Genomic DNA, 21,143 nt, shown 5'->3' on the forward strand with positions numbered 1-21,143 from the left:
AGGTGTGTAGATATATATATATATATATACCCATATCTAAATAAAGATGATATAAAAACAAAATTTATCAATAAAACCATTTGTAGAAATTTAAATATGTCAGATTGTGTTTTGTTTGTACGCATACTTTCTTCCTTGGGAATCCTGAAGAACTGTCACCAATGTCCACGCATGGGTGCCTATACATACAACTCTCACATGTTTCTATTGTAAAACCACTGCTAAAAATGTTTCACTCCAATCCTCTTGGCATTTTATACACCATGGCCTGAGTCCTAAGTACACACATACACTAATCCCTCGTATTGATTCCATTAATTCCTAGCAACAACGCTGGGGAAGACACAATTAATAGAAAGGAGATCAGTGGAGCAGGGGCTTATCCAGGATATAGAATATCTCCTTGGCCCCAAAGTGAAGGGTTCTTCTGTGACTTTTGGGGCAAGTGACTCAGGGAGAGAGCCAAAGGGGATTTGGAAATGTCTTCTACTATCTTGAGTTTAAAAATACCTCCAGCTCATATTATACCCATCCTATCCCCGTTCCAAACCACCTTCACTGAGCTCAGATCCTGTTATTATGTGATGTATTTTATTCGCCAGGCCATGGGGTGGTGCCGTGACTAGAACAGGGGCCCTAGAGTAAGTTCAAATCCAATCTCAGACGTGTACTAACTGCATGACCCTGGACAAATCTCCACCTCTTGCTTTTATTTTTTCAACTGTAAAATGGAGACAGTAACATCACCTGCTTCACAAGGCTGTTGTGAAGATCAAACGGCAGAGTGCCTGGCACATAGGAGGTGCAATTTAATATTTCTTCCTTTTGCCTTCCCTTCCCCACCCCCACTCCGCCAAAGAGCACGCTACTAACTAGTTTCCTGATCCTGTTTATTAATAAAGCAGTCAATCCCAAACTCATGGTAGTGGTTGAAGAGTCCTTGGACCACCCAACATAAGAGGTAGGTACTTAGGCTCATCACCAAGTTCTTCCTCTCTATCTCTCTCCTCTTAGCTAGGCTTTTTTTGTGGGTGGCAAGATTTGTCCCCTAAGTCTAGGTGTTTATTGTAGTTTTGTCCAGATTTTTGACTTGGCTCCCACCCATTTAGGAAACTCCACCCCTCATCCCATCCTCTGGAGCATTTCAATGGAATTCACAAAGGCATACATATAATTCTTTCATCATTCATTCCTTCTTTACAAAGGAATAAAACAAAAACATTAAAGTTTCCAGGCTTATTATACATTGTCCCTTACACACACACACACACACACACACACACACACACACACACACACATGTACACACACATCAAACTAGCCTGCTCACTTTTCTTCATGTGCTTGTTTACTTATCTCCCACCTCTGTGCCTTTGCCCTCTCTCATTCCCCTAACCAGAATGCATTCCCTCATCACCTTTGCTTCTTAGAATCCTTAATTTCCTTCAAAACTGAGCTCAAGTGCCATCCCATATATGCATCCTTTCCTGATTCCACTCCTTCCCACTCCTCGGCTGCTCAGGCCTTCTCTATCTCCTCCCCCAATGTCTTTATTTTATACATAATTTTATAAGCACATGTTGTCTCCCCTAATAGAACATAAGTTCTTTGAGGGCAGGAATGGTTTCATTTTTGTCTTTGTATCCCCAGCACCTAGCATAGTGCCTGGCACATAGTAGGTTCTTAATAAATACTTGCTGATTTCTTGATTGATTAAAAGTAAGCAGCTATGAGAAATCCTCTAACAGGAGGCAGCACCAAATCCTCTTTTTCTGCAGACAAGCCAAAATCCTAGGGCCCAAAAGAGCATAACTTCAGGCCCTAGGCCTGGCTCATATCCAAGAAACAAACAACCTCACTATAAAATTACTGTAAAATCTTATATCATGAAAGTGGCTGGAAGGTAAGACTCAAATTGACTCCATGCCAATTTCTATATTTTCGTCCAGTCCACTCTTGCCTCCACCTGGCTCTCGGCTGATAGCCTCATGCCCATATCTGATCCACCCCTCCCCAAAGCCCTCCTCCACCTCCTTGGCCAGAAAACCATCCTATGAGCTCATTCCCTTTTCATCCTTGCTCCCAGACTCTACTTGTACAGTCAAGGGCATGTCTCTGCCCTGTTTTAGGCATGGCAAGGAAGAAGTGTCAGAGGCAGCTGGTAGCACTATAGATAGAGCACTGGGTTTGGAATCAGAAAGACCTAAGTTTGTCTGGCCTCAGATGCTAGCTATGTGACCTGGGAAAGTCACTTAAGTGCTGACTACCTCAGTTTCCTCAACCATTCAATGGAAATAATAGTAGCACCTACCTCACAGGATGTTTGTGAGGGTCAAATGAGATATTTGTATCAATGCCTAGCCCAGTGCCCAGCACATAGTAGGCACTTAATAAATATTTTTTTTCCTTTCCTTCCCCTACCCTTTCCCTTGTTACAATAGGACTGGAACATCCTTCATTAAGCCTAAATGAAAACCCATGTCCATTCTGAAAGCAAAGTTGAATATATCTTTGATTTCTCATTTGTAAACTGCCAGCTTTCCTCCTAACTTTGCTTTCATTAGCATACAAAAATGGTAGAACAGAGGAGGAGGCAGGTAGAAGTACCATAGTCATGCTGGGCTAGGCTGATGGCCACTGCAGAGATAGAAATAATGAGAGTGTTTATCAGACTGATTTAAAAAAAAGAAAGAAAGAAACCTCTCTATCCATTTGTAAAGTTCTACTGCATTATTAAATATACTAGAATTTACAATATAGGCCAGCAGAAAAAAAAATCCCTTTTATCTAATAAGCTCAGAGTGGTTTATAAGCATTCCCATTAATCCTCAGAACAGCTCTCGGGAATAGAGAGATAGATATTGTCATCACTGTTTTGTGGATGGTGAAACTGAACCGCAGATGAGACTTTCCCAAGGGTGAATACCAGAGGGTACCCCACCCAGTGTCCTATGCAGATGAATTGTTAATGAATCTGTTAACAATGAAAACACAAGTTGTCAGCTTCCAGGTCAGGGCCCTGTCTGATTCCCTGCACACACTTTTTTTGTCGACTTCTACTCAGCTGTAGCCACAGGGAAAGAAGATTTGTCAATGGATGAAAAATGGGCACAAGTCAGGGAAAATGGCTATTACACAACCGCTTACTATTTTCCTAGAATCATGAAATGGGAAAAGACCTCAAATAACACGTAGTCCAACTTTCCTATTGTATAGAAAGGGAAACTGAGGTTCAGAAACATTAAATCATCTGTCCATCATCACACAGCTAGTTTAGTGTTATAACTGTAAGTACTCAGCCCAAACGCTTGGCACTTAGTAGCTCTTTGACCCTGGGCAAGTCACTTAACCCCGACTGCCTCACAAAAAAAAAAAGTTAAAAAAAATAACTGCAAGTAAAAGCCCAAGCTTCTAAAAAACAGTCCTATGTTGTTTTTTCCACCAGGGCACATGGCCTCTCTATTTTGAAAGTGACAAGGTTCATTTTACCTCCCAACATGTTAAGTGTTTTGAGGAAAAACGTTCCTTCTTGACAGGAAAGAGACAGTTGAGACTAGTCTCTATTTTGGTATAGTCCGCAGCAATTGAACAGACTGCAAGGAGATAGTCTCAATGAATTGTGATTTTTCAAATGTCAAAACATGCAAAGATCACCACGTTAAAATTAAATCTCAGGTGGGTTGGAGAAAACTGTCGAGTTAAAAACAACAACAACAACATCATTAGCTGTATTTTCTGTGAGTCTGAAGACTCTCTTCAACCTCCTTGGCTGGATCGTCACCTCCCTCCTGCCCCAACCATGGGCTTTCACCAACATTCTGTCCTGGGCTCTCTTCTCTGCTGTCTCTCTTCTCTTTCTTTTGTTGATTTTCCTCATCAGCTCAGATCCCTTAGGTTCAATAACCATCTCTAGACAGATGATCCCACAAATCCAGCCTTAATCGCTCTCCTGAAGTACAGACCTGCATCACCAACTGTCTGCTCCACCAGAGGTCTCATCTGCATTTCAAACACAATGCATCCAAAATGGAACTCATTATCTTTTCCCCCTAAGCACGCAACTCCTCCAAATTTCCCTTTTTAATTCCAAGGGCACCACTGTTCTTCCAGTGTTACAGGTTTGAAACCTCAAAGTCATGTTTCACTCTTTCTTCTTTCTCACCCTTCTTAGAGTACTTTGCTTCTTTCCTGACATACTATCTCTATGTCCCATTGGAGGATAATGCTGTGGGGGGGGGGTGAGTATGTGTGTGTGTGTGTATGTGTGTGTAAGGGCTTGCAAGTTTTCCACCTTTGGTGTCTACCTGGCACTCCACTCTCACCTCTGGCTCCAAGAAGCTGTAGCATGTGCAGCGACCACACTCTGGTAAAACCATCTTACAGATGGACTAAACCAGGTTGAGGGTAACAGGCCTCAAACCTGTAGGTGTCTACCATAGGACTTTCTCCAGTGCAATGGGTAGATGAAAACAATTTGTTCCAATGTCCATGAAGGCAGCTGAAGCAGGCACTGGGGAGTGCTTACAGTTTGGTCAGCACTGAAGATGCCAAGGTCATCCACTGTATCCTGGACCATTGCCAATCATCTTAACTTTTTTGTCTTGCCACTGGACTTCCATAACTCTGGAAGAGAGAGTGAGGCTGACTACTCTGTACAACTCTGCCTCACTCAAATCCAATTCATACGTTAGTCAAGTCAACACCCTGTGATGTCATTGGTCCTCTTCAAAAACAAAGGACAAACAACATGTGTGTATATCCAGTTGTCAAATATTATTATTTCCAATCCAACCCATCTGACCCATCCTTCCCCTTTTCTCCACTCACAATGCAACTACAAGTATAGACCCTTATTGCATTTCCTCAGACTATTGCAATATCCTCCTAGCTATTCTTGCTTCCAATCTTTCTTCTCTTCAATCTGTCTACCATATAGGACAAAACTAAGTTTTCTAAAAAACATATTACTCCCTTGTCAGTCAATAAACATTTATGAAGCACCTACTTTGTGCCAGGCACTGTGCTAGGCCCTGGGGGTGCAAAGAAAAGCAAAAAACAGTCCCTGCCCTCAAGGAGCTCACAATTTAATCGAGAAAGACAATACATATAAAAGTGAATATATATACAGTATACATATATATACATGTATTGACATATTATATATATATATATACACAACAATATATCCATGTGTACATATACACATATGTATATAGGTATATCTACATACATGTCTAGATAAAGATTATGTAAAAACAAAATATATCAATAAAATCAGTTGTAAAAATTTAAATATGTTGGACTGTGTTTTGTTTATACATATAAACTTTATTTCTTGGGAACCCTGAAGAACAAAGTGTCATCAGTATCCATGCATGGGTGCATATACATACAGCTCTCATGTGTTTCTATTGCATAACCTCTCCAATCCTCTTGGCATGTCATACTCCATGACCCTGCTCTGTCTCTTTGACCTCTGATCCAGACACTCTGCACACTGCTCTAGCTGCCTGTGCACTGCTCAGCTCCATAGGCCCTGGGCCTGGCTCATATCCAAGGAACACACAACCTCACTATAAAATCTTACATCATGAAAATGGCTTGAGGGTAAGACTCAGATTGACTGTGTGCCAATTTCCATTTTTTGTCCTGCCCCCTCTTGCCTTCATCTGACCCACATCTAATAACCTCACAGCCATGTCTGATCCACTCCTCCAAAAGGATTACAAGCTTGTCCTTTTTCAAGTACATTGATGATAAGGATCTCCAGTCTTCACAAAATTTGTCTTTGACCTCATCATGGTTCATCACGGTGGGAGCATATGCACTGATGATGGTGGCATGGTGCTTTCCTGAAAGTGGCAATCACATTGTCATGAGCCTGTCATTCACTCCTCTTGGGAGGCATACAAGCTTGTGGACTAGATTAGTTTTGATTGTAAAACCTATGCCAGCTTCACAACACTCCCATCACTATGGTCATTCCAGAAAAACGTGTATTCAGCTCTGACTTCGATAATTGGCCTTCATTTGCCAACCTTGTTTCAAGTCTGCTATTTGGATGTGATATCTGCTGAGCTCTCTTGCAATAAGAGCTCTTAGTCTTTCGGGTCTACTAGATTTCGGATTATCCATAAGTGTGCACATATTCCATCTTCCTATGGTAAGTGGAATCATCTTCACAAAAGTTTTTATACTTTTTTGTGTGTGTTTCAGCTTATGGGTGCGATCCCCATCTGCCAGGGTAAGCAAGCTAGGATTGGGTGAAACAAACTATTTTTAGGGCACCTTTTCTAGCCCCTTCCTCACACCAGGAGATGAGCAGTGCAATCCTTTAAAAAAAAAAAAAAGCTGTTCAGACACCCCAGGAACTATTGAATCCTACTTCTGCTTCAGTCTAGTAAAAAGACAATCCTACGGCCTGGGTCACCTGTGGGCAGCATCATGACTATAGCTCCCAGTGTATCCACAACTAGTGCTTTGTTATTTGCCTGTCACCACAGGACTTTAGGTAGGTAAAGATGACAAAATAGTATGGGTGATGTCTTTTGACCCACACATAAATTGGATTTAAGTGAGAAGAGTTGCTCAAAGTTATGGACCTCATTCTGTCTTCCAGAGTCATCAAAGTCCAGTGGCAAGAAAAAAGTCAAAACTATTGGTGATGGTGGGCAGAGCCAAGATGGCAGAGTAAAAGCAGTGACTTGCTTAAATTTTCCCCCAAACCCCTCCAAATACCTGTAAAAATGACTCTAAATACATTCTAGAGCAGCAGAACCCACAAAAAGGCAGAGTGAAACAAATTTCCAGCCCAAGACAATCTGGATGGTTGATTGGAAAGGTCTATTGAGCCAGGCTGTGAGAGGAGCACAGTTCAGTGTGGGCTCGCAGGCAAAGACCAGGCCTCAGTGAACCTGGAGAGGTCCTCAGGGGACTGAATCATGGGCAGCTCTGGCAGTTTCTAGACTTCTTAGCCCACAAATGACAAAGACAACTTAGAAGGTCAGTAGGAAAGGTCTGTCAGACCATGGTGAGAGAGAAGTTTGATCCCAGTCCCAGTCCTGGCACAGTGCCGGGATGGCAGCTGCTTCCAGAACTGATCTCAGCCCACAGACTGAGGGGGAATCAAGTGGCTGATCAAAGGGAAATTGCAGGGCTGTCTTTGCTGGTGCTGAGGCAGGATTCTCTTGCTTTGCCTGTGCTTGGATCTGGGTTACAGTTCTGGGTGGTGGTTCTGGGGAGAGGAGGAGCAGTGGCATGGAAGAGCTTGTAGTGGCAGTGTAGAGAAAATCCTCCTCACAGTTCCAAGGCAGAAAAGAGTGCTTGTGGTAACTCATAGACCAGAGTACAGTCCAAGAAAGGAGTAAACACCTTGCCTTTGATCATACCACCTTGGAAGAACTGAAAATTTACAGGTCCCTAGAAATATCTCAGAAAAAAAGCTGCACAAAACCCCCGAAGCTTGGGACAGTACATTCTCCACACTAGAAGCAGATCCCTACCTTAACAAAGAGTTTATAACTCAAGTAATTGGCTGGGAACATGAATAAACCAAACAAAATAAGTCAGGCCATAGAATCTTTCTTTGGTGACAAAGAAGATCAAAACATACAACCAGAAGAAGACAACAAAGTCAAAGCTCCTACATCCAAAGCCTCCAAGAAAAATATGAATCAGTCCAGGCCAGGGAAGAACTCAAAAAGGATTTTGAGAAGAACAAGAGAAGTAGAGGAAAAACAGGGAAGAGATATGAGAGTGATGCAAGAAAATCATGAAAAACAAATCAACAGCTTGCTAAAGGAGACCCAAAAAATACTGAAGAAAATAACACCTGAAAAAATAGACTAATCCAAATGGCAAAAGAGGTAGAAAAAGCCAATGAGGAGAAGAATGTCTTAAAAAGCAGAATTGGCCAAATGGAAAAGGAAGTCCAAAAGCTCCCTGAAGAAAGTACTTCCTTAAAAATTAGAATAGAGCAAATAGAAGCTAGTGATTTTATGAGAAATCAAGACATTATAAAATAAAACCAAAAGAATGAAAAAATAGAAGACAGTGTGAAATGTCTCATTGGAAAAACAACTGACCTGGAAAATAGATCCAGGAAAGATAATTTTGACACTATCGGACTATCTGAAAGCCATGACACACACACACAAAAAAAACCTAGACATCATCTTTCAAGAAATTATTAAGGAAAACCGTCCTGATATTCTAGAACCACAGGGTAAAATAGAAATGGAAAGAATCCACCAATCACCTCCTGAAAGAAATCCCCAAAGGAAAACCCCTTGGAATATTATAGCCAAATTCCAGAGTCCCCAGGACAGGGAAAAAATACTGCAAGCAGCCAGAAAGAAACCATTCAAGTATTGTGGAAACAATCAGGATAACACAAGATTTAGCAGCTTCTACATTAAGGGATTGGAGGCTTGGAATATGATATTCTGGAGGTCAAAGGAGATGGGATTACACCCAAGAATCACCTACTCAGCAAAACTAAGTATAATCCTTCAGGGGGAAAAATTGACATTCAGTGAAATAGAGGACTTTCAAGCATTCTTGGTGAAAAGACCAGAGCTGAATAGAAAATTTGACTTTCAAATACAAGAGTCAAGAGAAGCATGAAAAGCTAAACAGGAAAGTAAAATCATCAGAAACTTATTAAAGTTGAACTGTTTAAATTCCTACATGGAAAGATGATATTTGTAAGTCATGAGACCTTTGTAAGTATTGGGGTAGTTGGAGGGAAAAAAATTATACATAGATAGATAGATAGATCCACAGGATGAGTGGAAGATGAAGGGGTGATATATAAAAAATAAAATCAAGGGATGAGAAAGGATTACACTGGGAGAAGGAGAAAGGGAGAGGTAGAATGGGGTAAATCATCTCACATAAAACAGACAAGAAAAAGCTTTTACAGTGGAGAGAAAGTGGGGGAAGGTGAGAGGGAATGAGTGAATCTTATTCTCATCAGATTTGACTTAAGGAGGGAATAACATGCACACTCAATTGGGTATGGAAGTCTATCTTACCCTACAGGAAAATGGGGGGAAGAGGATAAGAGAGTGGAGGGATGATAGATGGGAGTGCAGATTTGGGGGAGAGGTAATCAGAAGCAGACACTTCTGAGGAGGGACAGGGTCAAAAGAGAGAATAGAATAAATGGGGAGCAAGACAGGATAAAGGGAAATATAGTTAGTTTTTCACAACATGACTACTATGGACGTGTTTTGCATGACTACACATGTATAGCCTGTATTGAGTGGCTTGCCTTCTCAATGAGGGTGGGTAAGGAGAGGGAAAGGAAGAAAATTTGGAACCCAAAGTTTTAAAAACAAATGTTGAAAATTGTATTCAGAAATGCAACTGGGAAATAAGATATATAGGCAATGGGGTATAGAAATCTATCCTGCCCTACAGGAAAATAGAAGGGGAAAGAGATAAGAGAAGGGGGGCTGGAGATAGAAGGGAGGGGAGACCAGAGGAATGGGGTATTCAGAATGCACGCTGTTTTGGGGTAGGGGGAAGGACGAGATGGGGAGAAAATTTGGAACTCAAAATCTTGAGGAAGTGAATGTTGAAAACTAAAAATAAACAAATTAATTTTTTAAAAAGACTATTGGCAATGGCCCAGGATGCAGTGGATTATCTTGGTGTCTTCTATGTCTAACCAGGCTGTAAGCACTTCACAGCACCTATTGCAGCCACCTTCATGCCCATTGTAACAAATTGTTCTCATCTGCCCATTCCACCTGGGGGAGTCTTCACATGCTTAGAGTATACCCCCCTAATTCACCAACAGATTTGAGGCCCATCAGTTACCCTCAACCTGGTTTAGCACATCTGCCAAAATGGTTTGCCAGGGTAGGACCACTGTACATGCTATAGTTTCTTGGAGCCACAGATGAGAGTTGGGTCGATCAAGTGGACACCAAAAGTGGAAAGCAGACCTTACACTGGAGGTACTAATCTTCCCTAAACATCTCCACACTCCAGAAAGTCTCAAAAATTCTACAGTCCCAAAAAGGATTTTGTGAATACACAAAGAATAAAATGAGGAAAGGTCCTGGAGACAATGGCTTTAAAAAAACAAACAAAAAAACCATTATTTTTAGAAGCTGCTGGAAGAGGGAAAATACTTGCAATGAAAGTAATGGCACCAGGAAAATTTTAATGAATGAATGTCCTAGCCTCCCATCCACACAAAAAGCCCATAGATTCTAATGAATTTTTATTCTTAAAAAAAATCTTCTTAAACTTAGTAAAGATAATAGGCTCTCAATGATATATTGAAAGCACCTTCCAAAAATACCCAATTTATCTCCATAGCAGTTTTTAGGCAAGAGAAGGTCATGACTCATTAATTATTAGAAATATATCAGTAATCATTCTTTGATTTAAAAAAGATAGCTCTTATTTATGTAGCAGTATCATAGTTCTTTCCTCCTTTTCCTCATCTTATGAGGTAACATGCAAGCATCTTTAGTGCCTTAAACATATTAGGTACTTTATTTGGGTGCTTTTTTAAATTGAATTGTGCCTATTTTACAGATTAGGAAAATAAGCTTCAAAAGAGGTTAAATGACTCATCTACAGTTACATATCTGGAGAGACATGAACATTTGTGATGGTCAGAATATTAAACCATAACTAGCAATTTTGCTGCTGGTAAGTATATATAAAAAAGGAAGGAATGTAGAACAAAGACAAGAGTAAGGCCCAGATGACGTCTTCTAGCTCTTTTGTTCATGCTCTTAAATTTACTTGCATGTCAATCAGGAAAGACTATGGGAGTTGAAAAAAGTCTCATCACTCCAGCCCTCACACAGTTCTTGTGGGATTTTGTTGGGTGGAATATTTAAAATCAGTTTTGTGGACATGGACTAATAATCAGGCATCTGACAAAAATTAAAAGGAATTTTCTAGCCCTAAGCAACATAGTTGGCTAGAGTCAAGAAAATTAAGTTGGCATCAGAAAAAAAGATCAATGATAAAAATAACCTGAGGCTTCTACTGGCTGCCTTCTTGAGTGTTTGTGGCTTCTAGCCCTCAACTTTGCACTAAAATAGCTTTAGCCCTCTGTTGCCAGAGAGAGGCTTACTAGCCACTACACCACAGCAGATCATCTTGAAAAGACTGAACAGTTGAAGAACAGAATATGATAGTAGACAGCAGCTCAGTAACCAGGCCACCAGTAAAGAAACCCAGCAGACATGACATGATGGAGAACAGAGATGATGTAATACCTGGCAGAAAACAGAGAAAAGCATAAGATGTCAGTAGCTCAACAGTGTTAAGAGATATCATAAGTTGTCCCAGACACATATTTTCGTAATATACGTATGGCTCTTCATACCTATTACCTGCCTACATGTGTTCCATATTTTGTACCCTATGTGTATGTGATGTGATCCATGTATTTCACTGTCATTAATGTTTTCTGCATATATACCCTCTCCCACTGGTGGTGTAGTAACCTGTGGAAGAATGTATCTCAATTGTACATGAATAGGATCTTTTCATATCAATTTGTTGCCTTTTACCAAATGATTTTAGCTTTGAGTTAATATGCCCTCTGGCCTTATAAAAGTGGACATATCATTGGGAGGTCATAAGCTATGATTCTGAGTATAAGTTGACTCAGAAAGTAGCTTGAATTCAGAGTAACTTTCTGTGATATTATATATGACAGAGGTCCTAGGTGCTATACAAATATTGGAGCCAAGATAGGAGCTCAGGTCCTAACATTGAGTTCAGTGTTCTTTCCTTTAGATCTTACTAGAAGCTGTATCATCATCATCATCACCATCATCATCATCATCATCATCATCATCATCATCATCATCATGACAAATTGGTAATTAAATGTGAGGCTAGGTCTTCATTTTTCACTTTATATCAATTAACATGTTTTTAAGAAAGATAAAAGAGGAATACCTTGGATATGGAAATTCTGAGTTAAAGCTGCCATTATGGCTAGCCAAATAAGTGAATAGAATAGATACTTGTTCTCAATGTACCATAATGTAGAAGGGGAAGAGGAAATAAGTGAAGAAAGAGACACCAAGGACAAAATTTTCCTCTTTAATGAATGGACGAGAGCTATTGCTAGTTAACCACCCATCATTAATTCAGGTCAGTGTGAAAACAGAAAAACAAAAAAAGTCCAATCATGGGAAATTTCCATTTAGGTGGAAAATAAGCAGATTCCAGTAAAATGGAGATTTCAAATAAAGCTTAAGGGATAAAGGAATAAAGATTATTGGCCAGAAGTTTCAAATTACTGTCTCTGCCTTAAGCTATTTATTCAGTTCAAGATGTAGTAAGAGCAATCTGATGGACTTCTTATGTGAAGACAAACACAATACCGTTTGACACTGGTAAAGGGACATTGAGAAGCTAGCTGTTCCCATGGGGTTTAGTCTCCACAAGGGAAGCTTCATCCCATCTAAGCAAGAGAAGTACCCCACTTTATTTGTAGTATGTCTTTCCCAATATTCATTCAATAACAATTCATGAAATATCTACTATATGTAAAACTCTGTGTTTTACCAGGGAGAGATACAAATAAGACTTCAACCACTATGTAAGGCATCAGATTTTCTCCTGGTAGGCAGGAAATTTGTGTTATAGTACTCAATGTGGAATTCAAGGACCTCAGAGAGTCCAAGCTACCACTAACAGGAACATATGAGCAATCCCCTAAGCATAGCCCCAAAATTTGATTAGGGGATTGTCATAAGACATGCTAATTCTCAGAAGCATTTTGGCAAGTCAGTATCTAGCTAGTAAGACCTTTGACAAGGAGAACTTCCATTTTGTGGGTGCTTGGAACAAACATTTTATCTTTATTCTTTATCTTCAGCATAGCAAAGACCAGCAGCTTTTTATAAGGAAGGTTGTATCTGCCAGTTCACAGCTTTCTGAAAGCATTCAGTGTCATCATCATCATTCACTGCCCAAGAGGGCCCCCTGTCTCAGGACAAACATTCTTGTTGCTATGGAGATTCACAATCAGCTGAGCAAGAGTTACCATTGACTCACAGTTCAGCCCTGGAATTTGAAACAAGGAAACCTGTCATGACCTGGTCCTCATGTATCTGCCATTTAGAGGTATGTATCTAAAAAGGATAAGACATTGTGTAAGAAAGACATCCAGGCTGATGTCTGACTATCCTCCCCCTTCTCGCCAAGTCTCTAGGATTGTCATCCAGATGTTATGGGACTGGATGGTCGCAGAGCTAAAGTCTTTGGGCATCTGATAACACCTCAGGAAATTTTGAAAAAAAGCAATGACTGCCTTAATTGATCATTGTTAGAATCCTAAAGTCTTGGGATTCTCAAAGCAATTCAGACAGATGTAGTGGTTACAGATGCTCAAATGATTATTGCAATCTCCTCTTTTACCAGTTTTTAGAGACAACAGCAGCATGGTATAGTGGAAACAGAAATGGATTTGCAGTCAAAGTCCTAGCTTCAAATCATGACTCTTCTGCTTATCAACTCTGTAACCTAGGGAGGGGTTACTTAGCCTCTCTGGGACTCAGTCTCCTTATTAGTAAAATGAGGAGGGTAGATGACCCCTTTCAGCTCTGCGTCCTGCCTGGCACATAATAAGCGCTATATAAATGTTAGCTATTATTGTTGTTGTTGTTTATTCTATTACCATCATCATCATCATTGTTGTCATCATTGGCTATAACCCTAAGTTTTGATTTACAGCAGTAACTGGGAACCTGAGTGTACTTAAATCTGCCATATGATGGGTCATATGTCTAAAAAGATGACAACTCCAGACTTCTTTTCAGTATAAATATATAAATAATAAAAAATAAAAAACATTCCACAGCCAAAATCACCTTTCTCAATATTCATTAGACTATCATTTAGTATGTACCTGTGATAAGCAGAACTCTGCTAGGGGTGGGGGTGGGAATAAAGCATAAATCTGTGTCCCTGCCTTGGAGAAAAAAATAACATACTTGATATCTTTTTATCTATTATTTTGACCACATCAGGTTGTGGTGAAATTGGCTTTTCTCTGTGTTTAGAAGTCTTGTAGAAATTCATTTCAGTGCATCTTGAAAAGCCATATTCTGATATAGCTGAGATTTTTGTAACACCAAGGTTCAATCAGATGCAAATTTGTGTACAATTATGTGTGTGACAGTTATTAAGGGTCCCTTCAAAACAAATTAAGGAACAACCAAACACTAGCTTCAAAGGTCAAAGAATTAAAGCTGAGAGAGGAAATTATAGCATTCTAATTAGAAAAAGAAAATTATAGTTTCATGTTGTCACTATAGAGATACACTAATTTGACTGGGAATTCTTACTTTTGTCTTTTTGCTTCTATCCATAAGTCAAGTCAAGACGCATCTGTCAATCAATTAATAAAGTTATTAATCACCTACTATGTGCCAGGCACTGTGTAAGCACTGGAATTACAAAAAGAGGCAAAAGCAGCCCCTGCCATCAATGAACTCAAAATCTAATGAGGGAAACAACATGCAAACAAATGTATACAAAACAAGCTATGTACAGGATAAATAGGAGATCATTAACAAAGGGAAGGCACTAGAATTAAGAGGAGGTGGGGGAGGCTTCCTGTAGAAGATTTTTGTTGGGACTTGAAGGAAGCCAGGGAGATCAGTAGTCAGAGCAGATTAGGGAGAGTCTTACAGGCATGAGGGGCAGCCAGAGAGAATGCCCAGAGCCAAGAGATGGAGTGTCTTGTTTGTGGAACAGCCAGGAGGCCAGAGTCTCTGGATCAAAGAGTATGTCTTGAGGAATAAGGTGAAAGAAGACCAGAAAGGTAGGAGGGGCCTAGGATATGAAGGGCTTTGAATGTCAGACAGAGCATTTTCTATTTGATCCTGAAGGGAATCAGAACAGTTCAGGAGAAATTCAGTATTTCATTTCAAAACTGTCTTGCTTATCTGTGTTTCCTTCCATTCTCTTTGGTGCATTTTAAAAATGCTTCAATGACCCTCTTTTCTTTTGTCTTCTTTTTTGAGGGGGTTGCAATGCTAGCTTTCCTCTCTCCCTCCTTTATCTACCTCTTCTTCAAACATAAAAAGAAAAAAAAATCCTTATAACAAATATAGTAAAGCAAAATAAATTCACATTTTGCCGTTTGCAAAGATGTATGTTTCATTCTTTACCCTGAGTCCTTCACCTCTCTGTCCGATGGTGGGTAACATATTTCATCATTAGTCCTTTGGAGTCACAATTGGTAATTGAACTAATTGGAATTCTTCAGTCTTTAAAAGCAATCTCCTCATTTTACAGATATAGAAACTGAAGCCTAGTGTGGTTAAAAGTAGATGCCCAAGGTCACACACATACTAAGTGGCAGAACTCTTTCTGTTCCATCGCATTAGCCTCCTCTCAGACCCTGCTGGGATAATTCCTGCTCCATTTATAATTGCCTCTTGCCTCTGGCTTTTTCAGTTTTAGGCAGACTCATCTGTTTTGGTTTTGATCTTTGTTTGAACTACAATCTTGACCTCTTGCCCACACAGTAAAAGACTCTAGCACAGCTCATCCTCAGCATAGACAACCCCAAACATGCTGTCCCCAGTTCCTCAGGCTTTAAGAGTACCATGGATAGTACTCTGGCAACCCTCAAGAGGACCCAACTCTTTGCAGTGATAGGGCTGAGGGGGACAATAGAGATGTATTTGTCATTTCAGAGTCTGTAGCATTTGCCATTGAATCCGATTTCTGTCCCACGGATGGATTACTATACCATGCTTTGGGAATGTCTATATTGTAATATGATCACAATCTTCCACCATGGAAACTCGTAAGCGTAGGTTATAATACCATAAGAAATCTATCAAGAATTTAACATGACTTATGGGAAAGAAATCTGGCAATAAAACAAGCCATACATACAGTCCTAAGGGCAGTTAGGTAGCTCAGTGGATAGAATGCCAGGCTTAGAGTTAGGAAGACCTGAGTTCAAATCTGGCCTCAGACACTTACTAGCTGTGTGACCCTGGGCAAGTCACTTGACCCTGTTTGCTTCAGTTTCCTCATCTGTAAAATGAGCTGGAGAAGGAAATGGCAGGCCACTTCAGTATCTGCCCTTGAGGATCTTACATGGGGGTAAAGAATGGAGAATACAAGATTTACATACACACACACACACATGCACCCCACATGGTAATTGGGGATGATGAGAACACTGTCACCTAGAGGCATCAAGATGGGATTCTACAGATGGTGGTGTGTGAGTGAAGTTTTGAAGGAAACTAGAGATTCTAAGGGAAAGGTAAGGAGGGAATGTTTTCCAGGTATAAGAGACAACTGGTTCAAAGACATAGAGAAAAATCCTGTCTGATTTCTTTAGCCTACATTAATCTCTGTCTTGTCTGGACACCTACTATACTTCTAGACTGTACAGACATGGTCTCTGATTGCTTTGTATGCATTATTCTTCCCAACTAGCAGGCAGACAGTGTTTAAGCTTCTGTATTTCCCCCACGATTAAGGGTTCATCCTAATAAAAGATGGTTAAAACTAGAAAAGACCTTTGAGATCATCCAGATCATACTCTCATTTCAAATTTAATAATAATTTATATGGTGCTTTGAAGTTGGCCAAGCACTTTCCCAATAATTAATACCAAAAAATGGAGATCAAACAAGAGGTCAATAACTGTGGCCCCATATGCATACTTTTTCATCTTTATAAAATCTTTATGAGAGTGATCTATGCATATGGTGCACTTAGGATAGCCTAAATGAAAATATGAGAGGAAGATAATCAGGCTTTCACAATTTTATCCAGGAGGTCACCTCTTGGAAGTCACCTGAGTGACTGAGAGATCATAGGATCACAGATTTTGAGTTAGAATAGACTTTTGTTGTTGATCAGTCATTCAATTGTATCCTACTCTTTGTGACCTCCATGGACCATGGCACACCAGGCCCTTCTATCCTCCACTACCTCTCAAAGTCTGTCTAAGTTCATGTTTGTTGTTTCTATTATACTATCTATCCATCTCATCCTCTACCAGCCCCTTTTCTTTTTACCTTTAATCTTTCCCAACATTAGGGTCCTTTCCAATGTGTCCTGTATTCTTATTCTGTGGCCAGAGAATTAAAGTTTTAACTTAAGTATTTGTCCTTCGAATGAATACTCTGAATTAATTTCTTTACGTGTTGACTAACTTGATCTCCTTGCTATCCATGGGACTCTCAAAAGTCTTCTCTAACACCACAAATTGAAAGCTTTGATTCTGCAGTGCTCAGCTTTCCTCATAGTCCAACTCTCACAGCTTTATGTTGCTACTGGAAAAATCACAGCTTTGACCATAAGGACCTTTGTCAGCAAGGTGGTGTCTCTGCTTTTTAATATGCTGTCCAGATTTGCCATTGCTTTCCTTCCGAGGAACTTTTTAATTTCATGGCTGCAGTTACCATCTGCAACGATTTTTGAACCCAAGAATCTAAAATGTAACACTGTTTCCATTTCTTCTCCCTCTATTTCCCTAGAAGTGATAGGACCAGTTGCCATGTAGAGGTCACCTAATTCAACTCCCTCTTTTACAGATGAGGAAACTGAGGCCCAGAGATAGTAAGTGATTTGCCCACAGATAGTGAAGTATTCTGCCTCCACATCCAGTGTTCTTCCCACCATTCCAAAGATCTCACTGAGATAGTTATTACCAAAAGGAATTGATTCCATATGGTAAAATGCAACCTTAATGGCTCCCTTCTAATAAGGGGTTTCTCATGTATATTTTAAGATCATACAAGACTCCATAATAAATGCAACCACAGACATAATTGTTTAGCAGCACTATGATCATTATTGTTAAATAAGACATGATTCTAGGAGACGTGTGCTCACCCAGAGGGACCATGGAAAATGTTCCATGTAAGGTCCAAATGTCAGAAGGATTCCCTGCACATCAAGAAAAGACCTGAATATTCTCCTGTTTGGGGATGATATTGTGCTGATGGCATCAAGCCCCAGAACATTAGAGGACTTCCTCAATAAGATCTATGATTATTTTAAAAGAAATTATCTTAACTATACATACAGTGAACACCAAATGGATAAAAAATGTCTCTTGTCTAGAAGATGGCAAGCAGTTGGATGGCCAATTCACTGAATCAGAACATCAGAATGTATATTTTAGAAAGGCACTCCATATGTATAACGAGTTGAGCCCAGAAATGTATAAGGGGAATAGATCTAGTGCTTGATAGCACTTGGGAAATTGAATGGAGCATTTAATTATCCCAAGCTGCTCCCAGACACAAAAAATCCATCTTTTTAATACAAATGTTCTCCTGGCAATGTTATATGGTTGTGAGACTTGCAGTGTCAGTTTTTGGGAAAAAATCAAATTTGTAGGTACCCAAAAGGGCAATGGAGTGATTATAAGCTCAAGTACCACTTCTATAGGCCTTTTCTGAGACCCCAACTACTAGTGCCTTTCTCTCATAGGTTACCTTCCAACTACTCTGTAGGTATCTTATATAGGTGTATGTGTGTGTATGTGTGTGTGTGTGTGTGTGTATGCATATATATATACATATACACACATATATATATACATATATATATACAAATACTTGAGGGCAGAAACTGTTTTTGCTTCTTCTTTGGAATCCCAACACTTAGTACAAAGTCTGATACATAGTGAGCACTAAATTGTTCTTTGTCCTTCGTTCTCTAAGAGGACCATGACATCAGGGAGGTGATTCCATGACATGCAGGTAAATTAGATTTGAGAGAGGGAAAGCTGTGCAAAGTCACCAGCCTCACTTTCTCCTCCAGAACCGTCTGGGTCCAGTGGCCAAATATGGATCAGGACAACTGGAAATGGCCCAGGATGAAAGAGCACTAAATAAATGCTTGTTGATTGAATGATTGATTGATGGTAGCTAGAAGAGGAAGGAAATGTCAAATTATCAGCACATTTATCATCCCCAAGCATATCTAGATCCTCCTGATATGTAGGTAATCCTTCTGACATTTTGACCTTACATGAGACATACTTCTACAAAGAATCTATATGTAAATGGAATAAGAGATATAACAAATGAGGTGGGCTAGTCACGTGGAAAGGAGGCATAAGCGATAGGCAATCTGAGTATTAAATTTGTACCCACCAAATATTAAAAACACCTAGATGAAAGCCCATTGGGTAGCTCCTCTAAGAAGGATCTGTGGCGGATTATGGAAGATCAAGCAAGGGGATCACACAGTGTGAGAAAGTGTGGGTGCGTTACAATTTGTACTGATAGAAGAAATACCCATAGCACTGAGGTCACAGAAGTATTGCTATCAACATCAAGCCATCCACCAGGACACCTGGCTCTATCCAGTGCAAGAATCTCTCTCTCTGTACTGTCTATGCTCTTTTTGTGGCCACTAGGAGCAGAACACTGTATTCCAGAGGTGTCAGACTCACAGTCCTACAAGCCCCTTGACCCTCGAATGGGCATGAACATTGCTTTAGACCAGACCACCAGAGATCACACCTTCTCAACCCCAGTTAATCCATTCAGTTTGGTGGCTTTGTCCTAGGGCTAGGCTAGCCAGATTAGTAGATAATTAAGTGAAATTAAAGAAAAGCTCAATCTTCTTTATCAAGCCAAACTCAGATCATGTTTCCCATTCTATTTAGCCATCACCAGGACACCAGGGCCAGCACAGCCAGGACATCTTACCATTAGCCCTGGCACCCACAAATACTTGATCTTGCTCTTGGTCAGGCAACAAAAACTAAATCAATATTGCCATTGCACCCAGAAAGGGGATGAAAATATTTTGTCCCATGGCTCTACTTACAGCCCCTGTAATGGCCTATGGTCAAAACTCATTCCCCTGGCCACCACCCACCATGTGTGTTGCACCTACTATTAGAATGTAATTAACTGAAGCTTCACATTTTAATTTATATCCCCATTTCTTAATACCTGGCACATTTTGTTATTGTTGTTGAGTCCTTTTTCATTTGACTCTTTGTGAACCCATTTGGGGTGTTCTTGGCAAAGATATTGGAGTGGTTTGCCATTTTCTTCTCCAGCTCATTTTACAGATGAGGAAACTGAGGCAAACAGGGTTAAATGATTTGCCCAGTGTCACACAGCTAGTAAGTGTTTATGAGCAGATTTAAACTCAAGTGCTCCTGATTCTAGGTTCTAAACTCTATCCACTGCACCACCACTGCCCATCCCAGTTAAATAACACTTCACAAATTATTCTGGTTTTTTTGCGGTAACAACCCAATAAGTTAGTAGGGACCATGAAATTTTCCCCTAGTGAAAGTGAAATCTCTCTCCTTGGATTTCTCTTAGCAAGTTACCTAAAGGTCTCCTTTGTTTTTATCCTACTTCCCTTCCTGTCAGCTACTTGTCCACTTATCTTTCCTCTCATTAGATTGTAAACTGCCTGAGGACAGAATCTACATCATGTCTAGTTCTGTATTCCTTGGACTTACTATTGTGCTTAGCACATAGTAGGCACTTAATGCTTGTTGAATTGAATTTCAAAGAACTGAATTTTACAGACAAAGAAACTGAGGCTCTGAGAAATTAAGTGATTGCCTAAAGTCACAAAGCTTGTTAAGTGTCAGAGCCAAGACTCCAACATAGGTCCATGGGAAGGCAACCTCATTGTACAGTGGAAATCACACTGGCTGTGAATTAAGAAGATTTGGGATTAAATCCTGCCTTGGGCCAGTCACAGATCCCCTGGCCTCAATTTCCTTATCTGTTAAATTAGGAGGGGTAAATGATCACTTTCTACATCTCTGGTCCTACATCTAGCGCTCTCTACAACATCAAAAATGAGTGATCAATTACACGAACAAAACTATAGATGTCTGGCCTGAAGCAAGGCATCCCAATGATTTCAGCATCCAAAGCCATAGTGAATAAACATCTGTGTTCACCTTGCAAACCATTTTAAATCAGTCTTTTGATGATGATGACTCAGCATATAATTTAAAGCATAAGGGAAAGAGGAAACTAGAGTTGAGGTAAAAATGCAAGAGTTCAAGTCAAAGCTTGGCCATGCACTAGCTGTATGGCCCTGGGCCCTGGGCAAATTAATTAGCCTCTTGGAGACATCAGTTCCTCATCAGCAAAATAGCAGTAATATTTGCACTCACA

The sequence above is a fragment of the Phascolarctos cinereus genome, unplaced genomic scaffold (assembly GCF_003287225.1).
Source record: "Phascolarctos cinereus isolate Bilbo 61053 unplaced genomic scaffold, phaCin_HiC Scaffold_4;HRSCAF=312, whole genome shotgun sequence".
NCBI classification, from domain to species: domain Eukaryota; kingdom Metazoa; phylum Chordata; class Mammalia; order Diprotodontia; family Phascolarctidae; genus Phascolarctos; species Phascolarctos cinereus.